The sequence below is a fragment of the Theropithecus gelada genome, chromosome 14 (genome assembly GCF_003255815.1).
Source record: "Theropithecus gelada isolate Dixy chromosome 14, Tgel_1.0, whole genome shotgun sequence".
NCBI classification, from domain to species: domain Eukaryota; kingdom Metazoa; phylum Chordata; class Mammalia; order Primates; family Cercopithecidae; genus Theropithecus; species Theropithecus gelada.
The window spans coordinates 121,463,388-121,478,911 of NC_037682.1; the positions used below are offsets into that span (position 1 = coordinate 121,463,388).

Genomic DNA, 15,524 nt, shown 5'->3' on the forward strand with positions numbered 1-15,524 from the left:
GTAGTGACTGACAGTGTCAAATGCAGCTGACTGGTCAAATAAGATAGAAACCAAAGTCTATTTGATTTAGCCACAAAGGAGTCACTGATGACCTTATAATAGCACATAAGAAAAAAGTAGAAGAGTTAGAAAATTGCCATAGAAAAGGAAAGAATATACAGACATGAGGAAGTGAAAACCGTGAGTAAAGACAATTCATCATAAAGTAGCTAGGTTCTAAAAATACAGCAAGGGGGTTAGCTAGACAGAAATAAGGGGTCAAGAGAGTATACTGATTTTTTACAGAATGGACAAGCTAGAACATGTTTTTTTCCTTTGTTTTTCTCTCAGATTTTTTTTTTTATTAAAGTAAAATATAAAGAGAATGTTTTGATTTTTGTCGGAAAAGACACAGAAAAGAGGGAAAGGTTAACGACACGGGAAACGGGTGATAACAGATGGTATGAGGTCCCTAGATAGGTAGAAGGAAATGGGATTCAGAGGATGAGTGAAAGGATTGGCCTTAAACAGGAGGAAGACCAGGCTGGGGACATGGGGAGAGGAAAGAAAGAGTACAGCTATAGTTAAGTTTATTGGTGGGGTGGTGAGAAGTAGCTAGAGTTCTTGTCTGGCTTTGGCTTTACTCCTCTTTCAAGTTATAAGAAGAGGTAGACTCCTGAGAGAAGAGATGATGAAGCAGAATTGTCAAGACAATGAAACATAAAAAATAACATGTGGAGGCCAGGTATCCTGGCTCAAGCCTTTAATCCCACCACTTTGGGAGGCCAAGGCAAGCAGATCACATGAGCTTGGGAGTTCAAGACCAGCCTGGGCAACATGGTGAGACCCCGTATCTACAAAAAATATAATAATCCGCTGCGTGTGGTGGTGTGCATCTGTGGTCCCAGCTACTTGGGAGGCTGAGGTGGGAAGGTGGCTTGAGCCCAGGAGGCAGAGGCTGCAGGGAGCAGAGATTGTGCCACTGCACTCCAGCCTGGGCAATGGAGCCAGATTCTGTCTCAAATAAATAAATAAATAAATGTGGAGAAAAAAATAAACCAGAAGGATGTCTGATAAGAGGCACTGAAGATTCAACTGCTTTGAACCATTTTATATTAAAAGTAATAACAATAGGCAAGGTGCGGTGGCTCATGCCTGTGATTTCAGCACTGAGTTGGGCAGGCTGCCTGAGCCCAGGAGTTTGAGACCAGCCAAGGCAACACGCCAAAACCCCATCTCTAGTACAAAAATTAGATAGGAGTGGTGGAGTGCACCTGTAGTCTGAGCTACTCAGGAGGCTAAGTTGGGAGGATCTCTTGAACCCGGTGAGCCCAGGAGATGGAGGCCATAATGAGCCACGATCACACCACTGCACTGCAGCTTACGTGACAGAGGGAGACCCCGTTTCAAAAAAAAAAAAAAAAAGTAACAATAATCATTAGCTTATAGTTAATACTTACATAGTACCCAGTACGTGCCAAGTCTTGTTCTAAGTACCTTTTACATATTATGTAACTTAATTTTCACATAACCTTTTGTGATAGCTATCACCAGGTATCTTCATTTTACCAATGAAGAAAAGGCAGCATAGACAAGTTAAGGAATTAGCCACACAACAGGTAACAGAGTCAAGATTTGAACCCAGCTAGCATGCTAATTGGTGCTCCTTACACTATGCTATACTGCCTCTCAAAGTAAAGCTAGGTAAAACTAGTGGCGGAAAGTAGAAAGAAGGAAAAAACAATACCAAGTGGACCCAAAGACAAAGAGAAGCAGTGATTCCTGTAAATAAAAATAATTCTCTTGGAAGAATGGCTTAGTTTTATACAGCATGTGAAGTGCACCAAAGATAAAAGAAACCGTCCTGATTCAGTAATGGAAAGCCACAAAAAGGAAATGAGCAGTGGGAAGGTCCAAAGCAGAAAGTAAGAAAAGCAAAGAGCCAAAGAAAAAGTAAAACCCACAAAAAATGGAAGAAGGAGAAAAAGCTGTAAGTAGAAGAAACACATACACACATCAGTAACCACCACCAGTAAAAAAGTGAAACAAGGGCTGGGGTGATGGCTCACGCCTATAATCCCAACACTTTGGGAGGTCAAGGTGGGTAGATCACCTGAGGTCAGAAGTTTGAGATTAGCCTGCCTAAAATGGTGAAACCCCATCTCTACTTAAAAAATACAAAAATTTGCTGGGCGTGGTGGTGCACACCTGTAATCCCAGCTACTCGGGAGGCCGAGGCAGGAGAATCTCTTGAACCAGGACAGTGCAGGTTGCAGGGAGCCAAGATTGCACTGTTGCACTCCAGCCTGGGCGACCAGAGTGAAATTCCATCACACACACCCACACACACACAAAAAAGTGAAATTAAAGCAAAATAAGTAAATCTAAGTCCCTGAAAAACTTATTCTTTATTTTCTTATCAACAAGCACGATTATTTAATAAAATACACTACTGGATATGCTTGCCTGCCAAGAATAGGCAAGGATCAGATACCCAACAGGTTAAGACCTGAATAAAAGAAAATAATTTTTAAAAGGAATCATCTAAAGTTGTTTCAGAAGCTAGAGGGTAGTAGTTCCACAAAAACTAGATTCCAGAGACTCATAGTCTTAGTTACATGTTGCCAAGATGTTTGTAGTTATGCTGAGTGCGTGAAAAACTATCACAACCAAATCAACAGCCAATCACTTCAGCATTAAAAAATACACACCAAGGCTGGGCACAGTGGCTCACGCATGTAATCCCAGCACTTTGGGAAGCCGAGGCGGGAGGATCACCTGAGGTTGGGAGTTCGAGACCAGTCTGACTAACATGGAGAAACCCCGTCTCTATTAAAAATACAAAATTAGCCAGGCGTGGTGGTACATGCCTATAATCCCTGCTACTCAGGAGGCTGAGGCAGGAGAATCGCTTGAAGCCGGCAGGCGGAGGTTGTGGTGAGCCAAGATGGCGCCACTGCACTCCAGCCTGGGCAACAAGAGCAATACTCCGTCTCAAAACAAAACAAAACAAAAAATATCATTTAATACCTGTAGAAGGGTAGCAATATCCTGAAGTAACAGAATACCAAAATTGTAAAAAGGCCAGGTATCAAACATCTGTAATTTTTTTTTTTAAAGCTATATAAGAAAAGTATTAAAAGGGAAGAATGTTCAATGTGGAGACACGAAGGATGTTATTCTCTAAGAGTGAGACATTAATAAGCTTCACCCACCCACTTCACTCTTGCAAGACAGAGTAATCAACATGAAATAACATGATAATACAAGTCAGTGATTTACTCCAGGGTAAGTTATGTAAAAATGTGACAGCCAATATCAATGTTGTAACTAATAATATTAGTGAAAAAATTAACACTCAACGTGGCCTTTAAGCAGAAGTATAACACAAATCCAATGTATTTTTTTCATTTTTAAAGGTACACATACAATCACTATTTTAAATCCTATGGCGTGGAATATTTCTAGCTCATTGCTTAAAATGGGGTGAAGTATTTCTAATATAAAGAACAAAGAAAAACTAATGTAACTTTAAGCTTAACAGGAGATAAATTTTAAACAATTATTCTGAAGTACCAAGGACTATCTGTTACAGTTGTGAATGTGGTAGCACTTAAAAAGCAAAAACACCCCATAACGCCTATATAAAGAGTATATTCAACAGGAGTTACAAAATGTCAGGAAACCACAGGCGGAAATTTGATATATGAAATATTTATAAGAGTATTAAAAAATCATATTGGAAGGAGCTTAATTAGAAGCCTCCTAAGTAATGAGGGAATCCTCTTTACAACAGTCTTTAATGCTTCACCATTTTCAGTGATAAAAGACTAGGAAGAATTAATAAATTTTTCAGAGGATTGTTGTACACAGACATGGAGGATACAGCATGCTACTGGTTTTTATACAGCTGCCAATACTGCTTTATAATAAGAATATATATATTTTTTTCTTTTTTTAAAAAAAAGATTGATTTTTCCAGTGCTCTACACATTCAGAGAAACTTCTCTAGTAACAAACTACAGAAATGATCCCTGAATGTATAGTCCTAAGAACATATTTTTAATCAGTAACATTTTATTTGGAAAACTTTCAGATACAGAAAAATTTAAAGAATTTTATACCAAGCTGCAAAGGAGGAAGTCAAAACTGTTGCTGTTTGCTAATGATATGAACATATACCTAGAAAACCCTAAAGACTCATTCGAAAAGCTCCTAGATCTGATAAATGAATTCAGTGAAGTTTCAGGATACAAAATTAATGTACACAAATCAGCGGCACTGCTATACACCAATGATGACCAAGCTGAGAATCAAATCAAGAACACAATCCCTTTTACAACAGCTGCCAAAGAAAAATTAAAATACTTAGGAATATATCTAACCAAGGAGGTGAAAGATCTCTACAAGGAAGACTACAAAACACTGTTGAAACAAATCATCAATGACGCAAACAAATGGAAATTCATGGATGGGTAGAATCAATATGGTGACAATGACCTTACTGCTAAACGCAATCTACAGATTCAAAGCAATTCACATCAAAATACTATCATCATTTTACAGAACTAGAAAAAAAATTCTAAAATTCATATGGAACCAAAAAAGAGCGTACATAGTCAAAGCAAGACTAAGCAAAAAGAACAAATCTGGAGGAATGACATTACCTGACTTCAAACTACACTACAAGGCTATAGTTACCAAAACAGCACAGTACTGGTGTAAAAACTGGCATGTAGACTGATGGAACAGAATAGAGAACCCAAAAATAAAGCCCAATGCTTACAGCCAACTGGTCTTTGACAAAGCAAACAAAAACATAAAGTAGAGAAAGGACACCCTATTCAACAAACAGTGCTGGGATAACTGGCAAGCCACATGTAGAAGAATGAAACAAGATCTTCATCTCTCAGCTTATATAAAAATCAACCCAAGTGGATCAAAGACTTAAATCTAAGGCCTGAAATCCTAAAAATTCTTAAAGATAACATCAGAAAAACTCTTCTAGACATTAGCTTAGGCAAAGAATTCAGGACCAAGAAACCAAAAGTGAATGCAACAAAAATAAATAAATGGGACCTAATTAAAAAGTTTCTAAACAGCAAAAGAAATAATCAGCAGAGTAAACAGACAACCCAAAGTGGTATAAAATTTTTGCAAACGATGCATCCAACAAAGGACTAATATCCAGAATCTACAAGGAATACAAACAAACCAGCAAAACAACAACAACAACAAAAACAAAAAACCCCACCAATCCCATCAAAAAGTGGGTAAAAAAACCATGAATAGACAATACTCAAATGATATAAAAACAGCCAACAAACACATGAAAAAATGTTTAACATCTCTAATTATCAGGAAAATGCAAATTAAAACCACAATGAGATAGATACTACCTTACTCCTATAAGAATGGCTATAATTTAAAAATTAAAAAATAATAAATATTAGCATGACTGTAGTGAAAAGGGAACACTTACACACTGCTGGTGGAAATGTGAACTAGTACAGCCACTATGAAAAACAGTATGGAGATTCCTTTAAGAACTAAAGTACGCTGGGTGCGATGGCTCACACTTGTAATCCCAGCACTTTGGGAGGCTGAGGCAGGAGGATTACGTGAGGTCGGGAGTTCGAGACCAGCCTGACCAACATGGAAAACCCCATCTCTCCTAAAAATACAAATTAGCCGGCGTAGTGGTGCATGCCTGTAATCCCAGCTACTTGGGAGGCTGAGGTGGAGAATTGCTTGAACCCAGGAGGCAGAGGTTGCAGTGAGCCGAGATTGTGCCACTGCACTTCAGCCTGGGCAACAAGAACGAAACTCCACCTCAAAAAAAAAAAAAAAAAAAAAAAGAACTGAAAGTAGAACCACCATTTGATCCAGCAATCCCACTACTGGGTATCTACCCAAAAGAAAAGAAGTCATATGAAAAAGACACATGTACACAGGTTTATAGCAGCACAATTCACAATTGCAAAAATATGGCCCATCAACCAATGAGCAGATAAAGAAAATGTGGTTTACACCATGAAAACGGGAATGAAATAGTGGCCTTTGCAGCAATTTGGATAGAGTTGTAGGCCATTATTCTAAGTGAAGTAACGCAGGAATGGAAAACCAAATGTTGTATGTTCTCACTTATAAGTGGGAGCTAAGCTACAAGGATGCAAAAGCATATGGACTCTGGGGACTTGGAGGGAAGGGTGGAAGTGGGGTGAGGGATTAAAGACTACACATTGGGTACAGTGTACACTGCTCAGGTGACGGGTGCACCAAAATTTCAGAAATCACCACTAAAGAACTTATCCATAGAGCCAAAAACCACCTGTTCCCCCAAAACTATCAAAATTAAAAAAAAAAAAAATCAAAGAACAAGCAAAAAAAAAAAAAAAATTATAGTTGAATACCTGAATAGCCATACGTAGGTCCTACCATTAACATTCTACTGTAATTATTTCATCACATACCTATCCATCCATCAATCCATCTTGATTTCTGATACTCTACTTTTAAAATGCCTTTTAAAGCGGTATCTAAATGCAGTTTCTGAAGCAAGGGATCAGAAACTCCCACATCTATTAGAAAGGAAAATGATATACAATCATGCGTGGCATGTGTCCCTCAATGATAGACCACAAATACCACAAGAGTCCCATATTATAATACCATATTTTTTTTTTTTTTGAGACAGAGTCTCGTTCTGTCACCCAGGTTGGAGTGCAGTGGTGTGATCTCGGCTCACTGCAACCTCCGCCTCCCAGGTTCAAGCAATTCTCCTGTCTTGGCCTCTCGAGTAGCTGGGACTACAGGTGCATGCCACCACACTTGGCTAATTTTCGTATTTTTAGTAGAGACGGGGTTTCACTATACTGGTCAGGCTGGTCTCGAGCTCCTGACCTTAGGTGATCCACCCGCCTCAGCCTCCCCAAGTGCTGGGATTACAGGCATGAGCCACCACACCCAACCCTGTTAATACCATTTTTTTACCGCACCTTTTCTAGGTTTAGATATGCTTAGATATACGTACACTTTCAACTGTGTTACAAAAGCCTACAGCATTCAGTACAGTAACATGCTGTCCAGATATGTGGCCTAGGAGCAATAGGCTATACCATATAATCTAGATGTAGAGTAGGCCATACCATCAAGTTTTGTCTAAGTACACTTTATGAAGTTTATACGACACAATCGCCTAATGACACATTTTTCAGAACATATCTCCATTGTAATCTTTGAGGTTGTTACAGCATCTGTCCTGTAGTTCCCTATTCATGGTGACGGAAAATATATTCAATTTTTATGACTGGTTACATTTAGTTGTGAGGTGGAGCAAAGCAGCTAAGTGCTAACTCTAAACAGCCTTGAGTTTGAAACCTGGGCCGGCCACTTACTGTGACACTCTAGGCAAGTCATTTAATGCTTCTAGGTATCAGTTTCCTTACTGCAAAATAAGATACTAGTAGCAATGTCAAAGGGTTAATGTGAGATTTAAATAAGATAACGTATAAAATGTTCAGCACAGCTGGCATACAGAAAGGGCATAACAAATGTTAGCATCATTATCAACACTGTATTAGTTCATTCAGCTTACACAACAGGTTCTAGCTGCTACATGGCTACACATACCCATGCAACTGTTTGTAGTATTCTTTTTCATCACCTTATGTGTTCTAAGAACCTTGGGTAGTATATGTATTTTACTGAGATTAAAGACAGAATGAGGGTGAATGGGTCCAAGTGCAAGCATTCTCCATCTTCCCACTCCACTCCCTAATGGAACTAGATAATTCACTCTATTATTGAAAGCAGTGATGGTGGAGTCCTAATAAGGGAAAAGGAGTCAGGCTGGTGGGAAAAGGGCACAGCAAAAAGAAAAAGCAGATAAGGTATAAGTCTGCCTTTCTTCATGGTCCAAGACACACAGCCCTCCTGCACAAATAACTCACAAGTTTTCTGCACTCAACTTATCACCAGACTCTTGGCTGACAGAAAAATGCAAGTTAGCTCACTGCAACCTTGGCCTAATCAGTACTGCACATAGCCCTCTCTGCAGCACATAGCAGAAGCATCATCCTATAAAATCCCCAGCAAGCCACTGTCTCCTGGCAGTCAGCTTCTCTCTTGCTGATCTGCCCGTTGCACCCTTGCAACCAACTCACTTTCATACTTTCTTTAATAAATCTGCCCTTCTTTACCTACAATTGCCTTGGTAAATTCCTTTACTGCCTGTAACACCAGTCCCAGCTAGTGTGACCTGACAGTGAGGATGAACACAGGAAAACACACTACAGGCACAGTTTTGCTTTTCAGCACTTGGTTGACAGGAGGCTGATAAATTGCCTAATTGTGCTCTGCTTACTTTACATCTAAAGTAAGCAGAACACTGCTCCCTCTTAAAACTTCATTTGAGATCACGTAATTATGAATTTCTATCAAATTCGGTCCAACCCAAACAAAATGTGTTATCTCCACTGATCACACATCCAAATGCCTTTTTATCTGTACAAAGCATATTTATTCCAGTTTTGTCGTAGATGGAGTCAGCTGGATGCGGTGGCTCACGTCTGTAAACCCAGCACTTTAGGAGGCCAAGGCAGGTGAATCACTTGAGGTCAGGAGCTCGAGACCAACCTGGGCAACATGGTGAAACCCCATCTCTACTAATACAAAAATTAGCTGGGCATGGTGGTACACGCCTGTAATCCCAGCTATTAGGGAGGCTGAGGCAGGAGAATCGCTTGAACCTAGGGGACAGCGGTGCGCTGCAGTGAGCCGAGATCGAGCCACTGCATTCCAGCCTGGGCAACAGAGGGAGACTGCATCTCAAAAACAAACAAACAAAAAAAACGTTCAAAAAGTAGATAGAGTCATAAAACCTCTACCAACTACATGCCTCTTTAAAGACATGATTTAAGTAAAAGCTACAGTTCTACTTTTATGAAATTTTTATTTAAAAATGTGGTATCTAGGCCTATGGCTATAGGCTTATGCGTGTAATCTTAGCACTTTGGGAGGCCAAGGCAGCAGGATCACTTGAGCTCAGTAGTTTGAGAGATCAGCCTGGACAACATAGTGAGAAATCATCTCTATTTAAAAAACAAAAAGAGCCGGACACAGTGGTGTGTGTCTGTAGTCCCACCTACTCAAGAGGCTGAGGCAGAAAGATCGCTTGAGCCCAGAAGTTCTGGGCTGTAGTATCCTATGCCGATTGGGTGTCTGCACTAAATTAGGAATCAACATGGTGGCCTCCTGGAAGTGAGGGACCACCAGGTTGCCTAGTGAGGAGAGAACTGGGCCAGGTCAGAAACAGAGCAGGTCAAAACTCCCATGCTTATCAGTAGCAGCACTGAGTCTGTGAATAGCCACTGCACTCCAGCTTGGGCAACACAGTAAGACCCCTGTCTCTTAAAAAAAAAAAAAAAAAAAAGTAAGCATGGAATCCACTTCTCTGCTAACTTCTAAAAATTAGTCTTAGTTCTTTCTCTTTGCCAGAGGAAGCAGGATCTAATTTTAAAATTTAAAAGTACTTCTATGTGGCTTCACATAACATACTTTGTCTTACTGCTAATTCTTCTGAGCTTGATATGAGAATGTAGTAGATATTAAAAGGAGGATGGTAAAGATAAACACTACTTCATCTTTAAAAAGTAATTTTAATGAGGTTTATCCAAGTATAGCTTTTTTTTGTTTTCTTTTGTTTTGTTTTGCTTTTGAGACGGAGTCCTGCTTCGTCACCCAGGCTGGAGTGCAGTGGCGCAATTTCGGCTCACTGCAACCTCTGCCTCCCCAGTTCAAGCAATTCTCCTGCCTCAGTCTCCCAAGTAGCTGAGACTACTGGCATGTGCCACCATGTCCGGCTAATCCAACTACCGTTTTTGTTGTTGTTGTTGTTTTTGAGATGGAGTCTTGCTCTGTCGCTCAGGCTGGAGTGCAGTGGCGCGATCTCGGCTCACTGCCAGCTCCACCTCCCGGGTTCACACCATTCTCCTGCCTCAGCCTCCCGAGTAGCTGGGACTTCAGGTGCCCAGCACCACACCCGGCTAATTTTAGTAGAGATGGGGTTTCACCGTGTTAGCCAGGATGGTTTCGATCTCCTGACCTCGTGATCCGCCCGCCTCGGCCTCCCAAAGTGCTGGGATTACAGGCGTGAGCCACCGCGCCTGGCCTAATCCAAATATAGTTTTAAAACATTATTTTGACGTCTACACTATTTACATACTTTACATATTCAAAAATAAAATCCTAAGTAAAAACTGAAACCTATGAACCATATCAAATTGGTAGCATAACCAAAGAAAAGTATTTCAAGTGACACAGTACTCATTATACATTCTTCACACAATACAGTCTAAATATGAAAATGCAAAGAAATCTTAAACTTTACGAAGCTTATTGATATTAGTAATACCAGCACTACAATTTTAAAATGATTTTATGTATACAGTGGGAGAAAGTAAATAGGTTTATTAATTTTTTTTTTTTTGAGACAGGGTCTCACTCGTCATCCAGGCTGAAGTGCAGTGGGGCATGAACATGGCTCACTGCAGCCTTAACCTCCTGGGCTCAAGCAATCCACCTGCTTCAGCCTCCTGAACAACTGGGAACAAACGCACACACCCCCATGCCTGGTTCATTTTTTTATTTTTTATGGAGATGGGGTCTCATCATGTTGCCCAGACTGGCCTTGAACTCCTGGGCTCAAGCAATCCTTCTGCCTCGGCCTTTCAAAGTCCTGGGATTACAGGCATGAGCCACCGTGCTTGGCCAGCTTATTAATTGAATTAAATACCAAGATTTTCATTTAAGACAAGAAAAACATAGAGTCAAGGAAGAAAAAGTCTGCTTGCTAAATAGGAACTGGAATATCACTCTGAACTCATGATTAAACAAGCAAAAAACTTTTTCTTAGTTCTCTCCTCTCAAAGCACCTAGAAGCAAAGATACTGCAGCAGCAATGAATATGAAAAACATCCAGAACTTGGTTTCTATATATGATTTCTCACTAAAAAGAACCAAGACTCCTTGGATAAACAGCCCTTTCCAGAGGTGAGCAAAGAAAGGATAAGATAGACCCTGGAGTAACTTGTGTCAGAAAGCACTCCAAGGTTAACGGGGCGCAGGGGTGTCAAACACACAAGAGTCTGCTTGAAATGGATCCTACTGACCAAATCTGGGACAATTTGGTAATTAAAAAGAAAAACGACTGTAACTGGTTATAAAACAAGGAATAAATTAAAATCCATCAGAGTCCGAAGTGGTATCATTCACCCCTCCCCCAAAAAACATCTTGTATGTCATCATTGGGGGTGGCTATTTCTCCAGCCCTTTACTCTGAATATTGAAAAGTAAAGAGATTAAATTTAACATTTAATTTGCATTTTGGGGAAGAACAATAGTTTATTTACCTGCATTTAATGAAGGAAATCTCTTCCTTAGAGAGAACCTCCAATAAAACAACTGATTTAAGCAAAACTCATCATGGGTGCTAAGCAAAAGGTTGTCAGAACCTGGGTATTTGCTTAGTGTCCCAGTATTACCCCAAGATTACATGTTAATCACAAGCTGGCAAACCACACCTTTACAAAAGATCAGCAGTCAGGACTTTCATCAAATGGTCACATTTAGCATCATTAATAGTGTGGGAATCTGACATTATGTGCCTCCTATGTTATGCAATAGGAGATACATAGCATCACCTACTAAATATTTTTGCCAAAGGAAGTTTTACTTTAAGCTAATTAAGCCTTCCTTTACACCTAACTTCCAGTTAATAGGAAATTCAGGGAGAAAGAGGAATAAATGAAATGACATTAGGAGGGCACAAATCCAGAATGTGGGTATATTTTACAAGACAACTGGTTTGGTCAATTAGGTGTCAGGAAAAAAGGAGGGAGGGAACATTCATCCTATTCAATTTCCCCTGCAAAAAGATGGATACTCTTCATTTTACAAAAAAGACTAAAGACTTAATCACCAAATGCAATCAATGCATGAATCTTGACTGACTACAGCTGGGGGCGGAACCCTCAAAGACACTTTGGAACAACTGAGGAATTTTGAAGATGGAGTTGTTAATTTTAATAGGCATTAATAATGATACTGGGGTTAGTAGGAGAATGTCCCTATTTTGAGGAAACACGTGTTGAAACATTTGAGGATTAAGGTGTTTGCAGCTTACTTTCAAATAATTACACACATACAGAGAAAGACGGGAAACAATATGGCAAAAATGCGAACCACTGAATTGGTTATTCATTGCATTGATTAGCATTTTTATTCATTGCATGAATAACCGATCACAACTGTATAGAACCAACCTCTGTAAGACTAAAATTTTTCATAACAAAGTTAATAAAATTGTAATTCTATTGAGAAGTACAGTAGAAAGTACACGAAAGTACACCTACACCGGAATTATATTTGGGTTGAAATCTAAACTATCTTACTAGTCGTGTGTCCTTAAGACAAGTTATAATTCTTCGTATCACTGAGTTTGTCACTTCTATAAAATTCAAATAATAATATCTGCATCACTAGGTTGTTCTGAGAATTAAGTACAAATGCAAAAATGCCAAGCAGTACTGCACAAAATAAATAAATCTGGTTTTCATAATCAATATATTACTAATAATCCCAAAATACAAAACTACAGTACAACGTTCATTATATTCACATTCTATGAGAAGGGGAAACTACATTAGGTAAAATTATTATTAATCCACTGACAGTTCCAGTGAAGTAACGGGGGAAATGAAGATTTATACAGTATTTTTTAAACCCAAGAATTCCAACTGAACACCTAGAGAAAAGGAAATCAAAATTGTGCAGCTTGCTTCCGGTATTAGCCGATCTCCAAATAAAACACTAAGAAAATAAGTGGAAGTTACAGAGAATTTCTTCCTGACTTCAAGACATTATCTACTTACATGCTAAAAAAGAAATTAAGTTTTTGTCTTCATTTCTGTAAGTTCCAAAAAAAGCACACAATTACAGGGTTTTATTCTAAATTCTGCTTGGAGTCATAGAACTCACATGGACGCAATTTCCTTTAATCAGTTCTAACGTACCTGTCATTTCTCGAGGTAACCCCTTTTTCTGATTAGGCCAGCAATAAAACGACTAGATGCAGAGTGATCCTCAGGAAGGAAAGAAAAAAAGGTGTTTGTGTGTGTGTGTGTGTGTGTAGACACATACACATATATATATATATTTTTTAAAGAAGTGCCATCTTTTTCTTTCCTGTACCAGAGAAAAAGCAAAAGGGGAAAGGAGGAGAAAAAAAAAAACAGGTCTGAACCTCCCGGGTTCGACCAGGTGAGAGGTGGCAACACCTCCAGCCGCTCCGGGTTAGCGTGTTGGGCAAATGGGCGTGCAAAGGGCGGGCAGCTCCCCGGAAGGTCGGGGTAACTGCTCCGGGACCGTGGGGCCCAAGGCCGGTCTCCTCCCAGAAGGATTAAATGCCACCGAGGGGATCCCGTGGGGTGTCTCCCGGCGCGGACCAGGGTGACAGACCCGCTCTCCACTCCCTCCGGCGCCAGGTGGGGGCCACGCGGTGTCAAACCCGGGCAGCGTGCAGGGGCCGCCCCCCGCGCGACCGGAGCCCGCCCTCCCCTCCCCGTTACCTGCGGGCGGCGGCGCCGGGCCCGGAGGCCTGCTGCTCCTCCTCCTTCTCCCGCCAGGCTGGGGCGGCGAGGCGGCGGCGGCGGCGGCGGCCCGGGGGGAGGGGGCGGAGCGCGCGGCTCGCTGCCTCTCTCCTCCCCCGGGAGGCTCAGGGGCCCCTATCTCGGGCCGCCGCGCCTAGGCCCGTGAGCAGCCTGTGGTTGGGGCATGGCGGCACAGCCCACCGGCGTGCCCGCGAGGTGGGAGTGCGAGGAGGCGGGGAGGGAAGCACCCCAGCGCTCGGAGGGGCCAGAGGGGAGGAGCCAGGGGGCCCGGGAGCCGCGCGCGGGCGGCCGTTGGGGACGGTTGGCCGAGGGCAGGCGGCTGTTTGGGGAGCGCGGCGACGGCTCGCGTGTTCCCAGCGGGGCGGGGTGGGGAAGGGGAAGGGGACTGAGGGGAGGGGAGGGGGAGGTTGGGAGGGAGCCGCCGCCGCGCGCGTGCGGGCCGGCGCCGCCGCCGTTGCCGCTCCGCTCACTCCAGCCTGTTTGGGGGCACTTTGTTTGTGTCCCACAATGCTCTGCGCGGGCGGCCTGACTGGGGAAGGGGAGGAGAAGGGGGCGGGGCGGAGCGAGCTCGGGGGCGGGGCTCAGGGCGGGGAGGGGTAACGTGATGATTGCGCAAGCGCAGAAAATGGGCCCTTCTGACCGTCGGGACTTGCACTGTGGGTGACTCCGTCTCCTTAGACGGTAGAGCCTGCGTGACCCAGAGAGGCCGTGAGTTTTGACACTGTATTTTTGCATATGTGTTCACAGGTGCAGATTTACGTTCATATGCTCCGTAAGCCCTGTCCCATTTGTCCTTCCTCTAAGCCGTCCTCTTACCCAATTCCCCAATCACACCTGAGAAGCATTTCTCCGCAGGAGTCACGCTTACGGCATGTTTTTTTTCTTCGAACTAAAAACATAACTCCTATTTTCTCGGGTAGTTTTTGTAGCAAGGTCGAAATCGAAACACTTCAGCCCCTCTTCGGCGAGAGAGGTTAGTTGGTAGGGTGCCCATTGTTCACCCATGGAAACAGGCCTGCCAAGGGCCGCCCCGCAGACAGGTGAGCCCGCGCCCCCGTCGTGGGCGGACTGCGACCTTCGGCGGGTGTCTTGGAGTGCGTGGCTCCTCGGGCCTCCTCGCAGTGCTTGCTGTCTGCCATTCTAGCACTTGCCTCGGTGACCTGGCAGGACGTGCGGCTCTTGAGATGAGTGGAGAAATGGACTCCCAGGTCCCTCTCGTTCCTCCAACACAGGGACACCTAGAGCTGCTCCAAAAGTATACCTAACTTCTTCCACAACCGTGCATCTGTCATTTTTACTACACCATTACTTACTTCCCTGGCCTTCCCGGAGGAAGTGTGCGGGCCATCGCGAAGTAACCGGTACCGCCCGGGGGTTTTGAAGTTCTTGGTCAACTGCAAAATCAATCAACCTCGGAGTTAAAACTCCTACGGCCCTGAGTCTTGGTTTCCCCTGGCCGGGCGGGCGAGCGCTCTCCGCACCGCCCCCGGAGGTCATACGGGCGCCCGGGCCTGCAGGCGGCAGCGCCCCAGGTGCCTGGGGGCGGGCGGGGTGCGGGCAGGTGCACCTTGGGCGCTTTGTGTTTTCCCACACCTCCGGCTTGCAAACCGAAAGACTTCTTTCCAGAGGGTTCTGTGCGAGGTGGGTGGACGTCCCGCTGAAGTAGAGTGGATTTTCCTTTTGAAACACTTGGCAGCATCTCACATTAATTCACTCTTTGAGAGACAAGCAGCCAAGCACCTGAACACCCTGACTCTTGAAATCTTCTTTAGGAATAAAGGCAATAAAAACAACTTTTGTTTTTATAGTCCTTCGCAGTTTCCAACAAGTTTTCAAGTATGTATAATATTATCTAATCCTCACAGCAACTGTAAT

At 42.8% G+C, this 15,524-nt stretch overlaps 1 protein-coding gene and 1 pseudogene across 3 annotated transcripts in view; both read right to left on the reverse strand.

The window, feature by feature from the left end:
* The window catches only part of ZBTB44 (zinc finger and BTB domain containing 44), an 89,452-nt gene extending 75,500 nt beyond the window's left edge, over positions 1–13,952 (reverse strand). For all 3 annotated transcript variants that reach the window (XM_025357043.1, XM_025357044.1, XM_025357042.1), the window contains exon 1: positions 13,608–13,952. The gene's annotated coding sequence lies outside the window, so the exon portion shown is untranslated. The remainder of the gene's footprint in view (positions 1–13,607) is intronic.
* On the reverse strand, positions 3,952–4,029 carry LOC112607540 (annotated as a pseudogene).
* Positions 13,953–15,524: the final 1,572 nt, after the last annotated feature.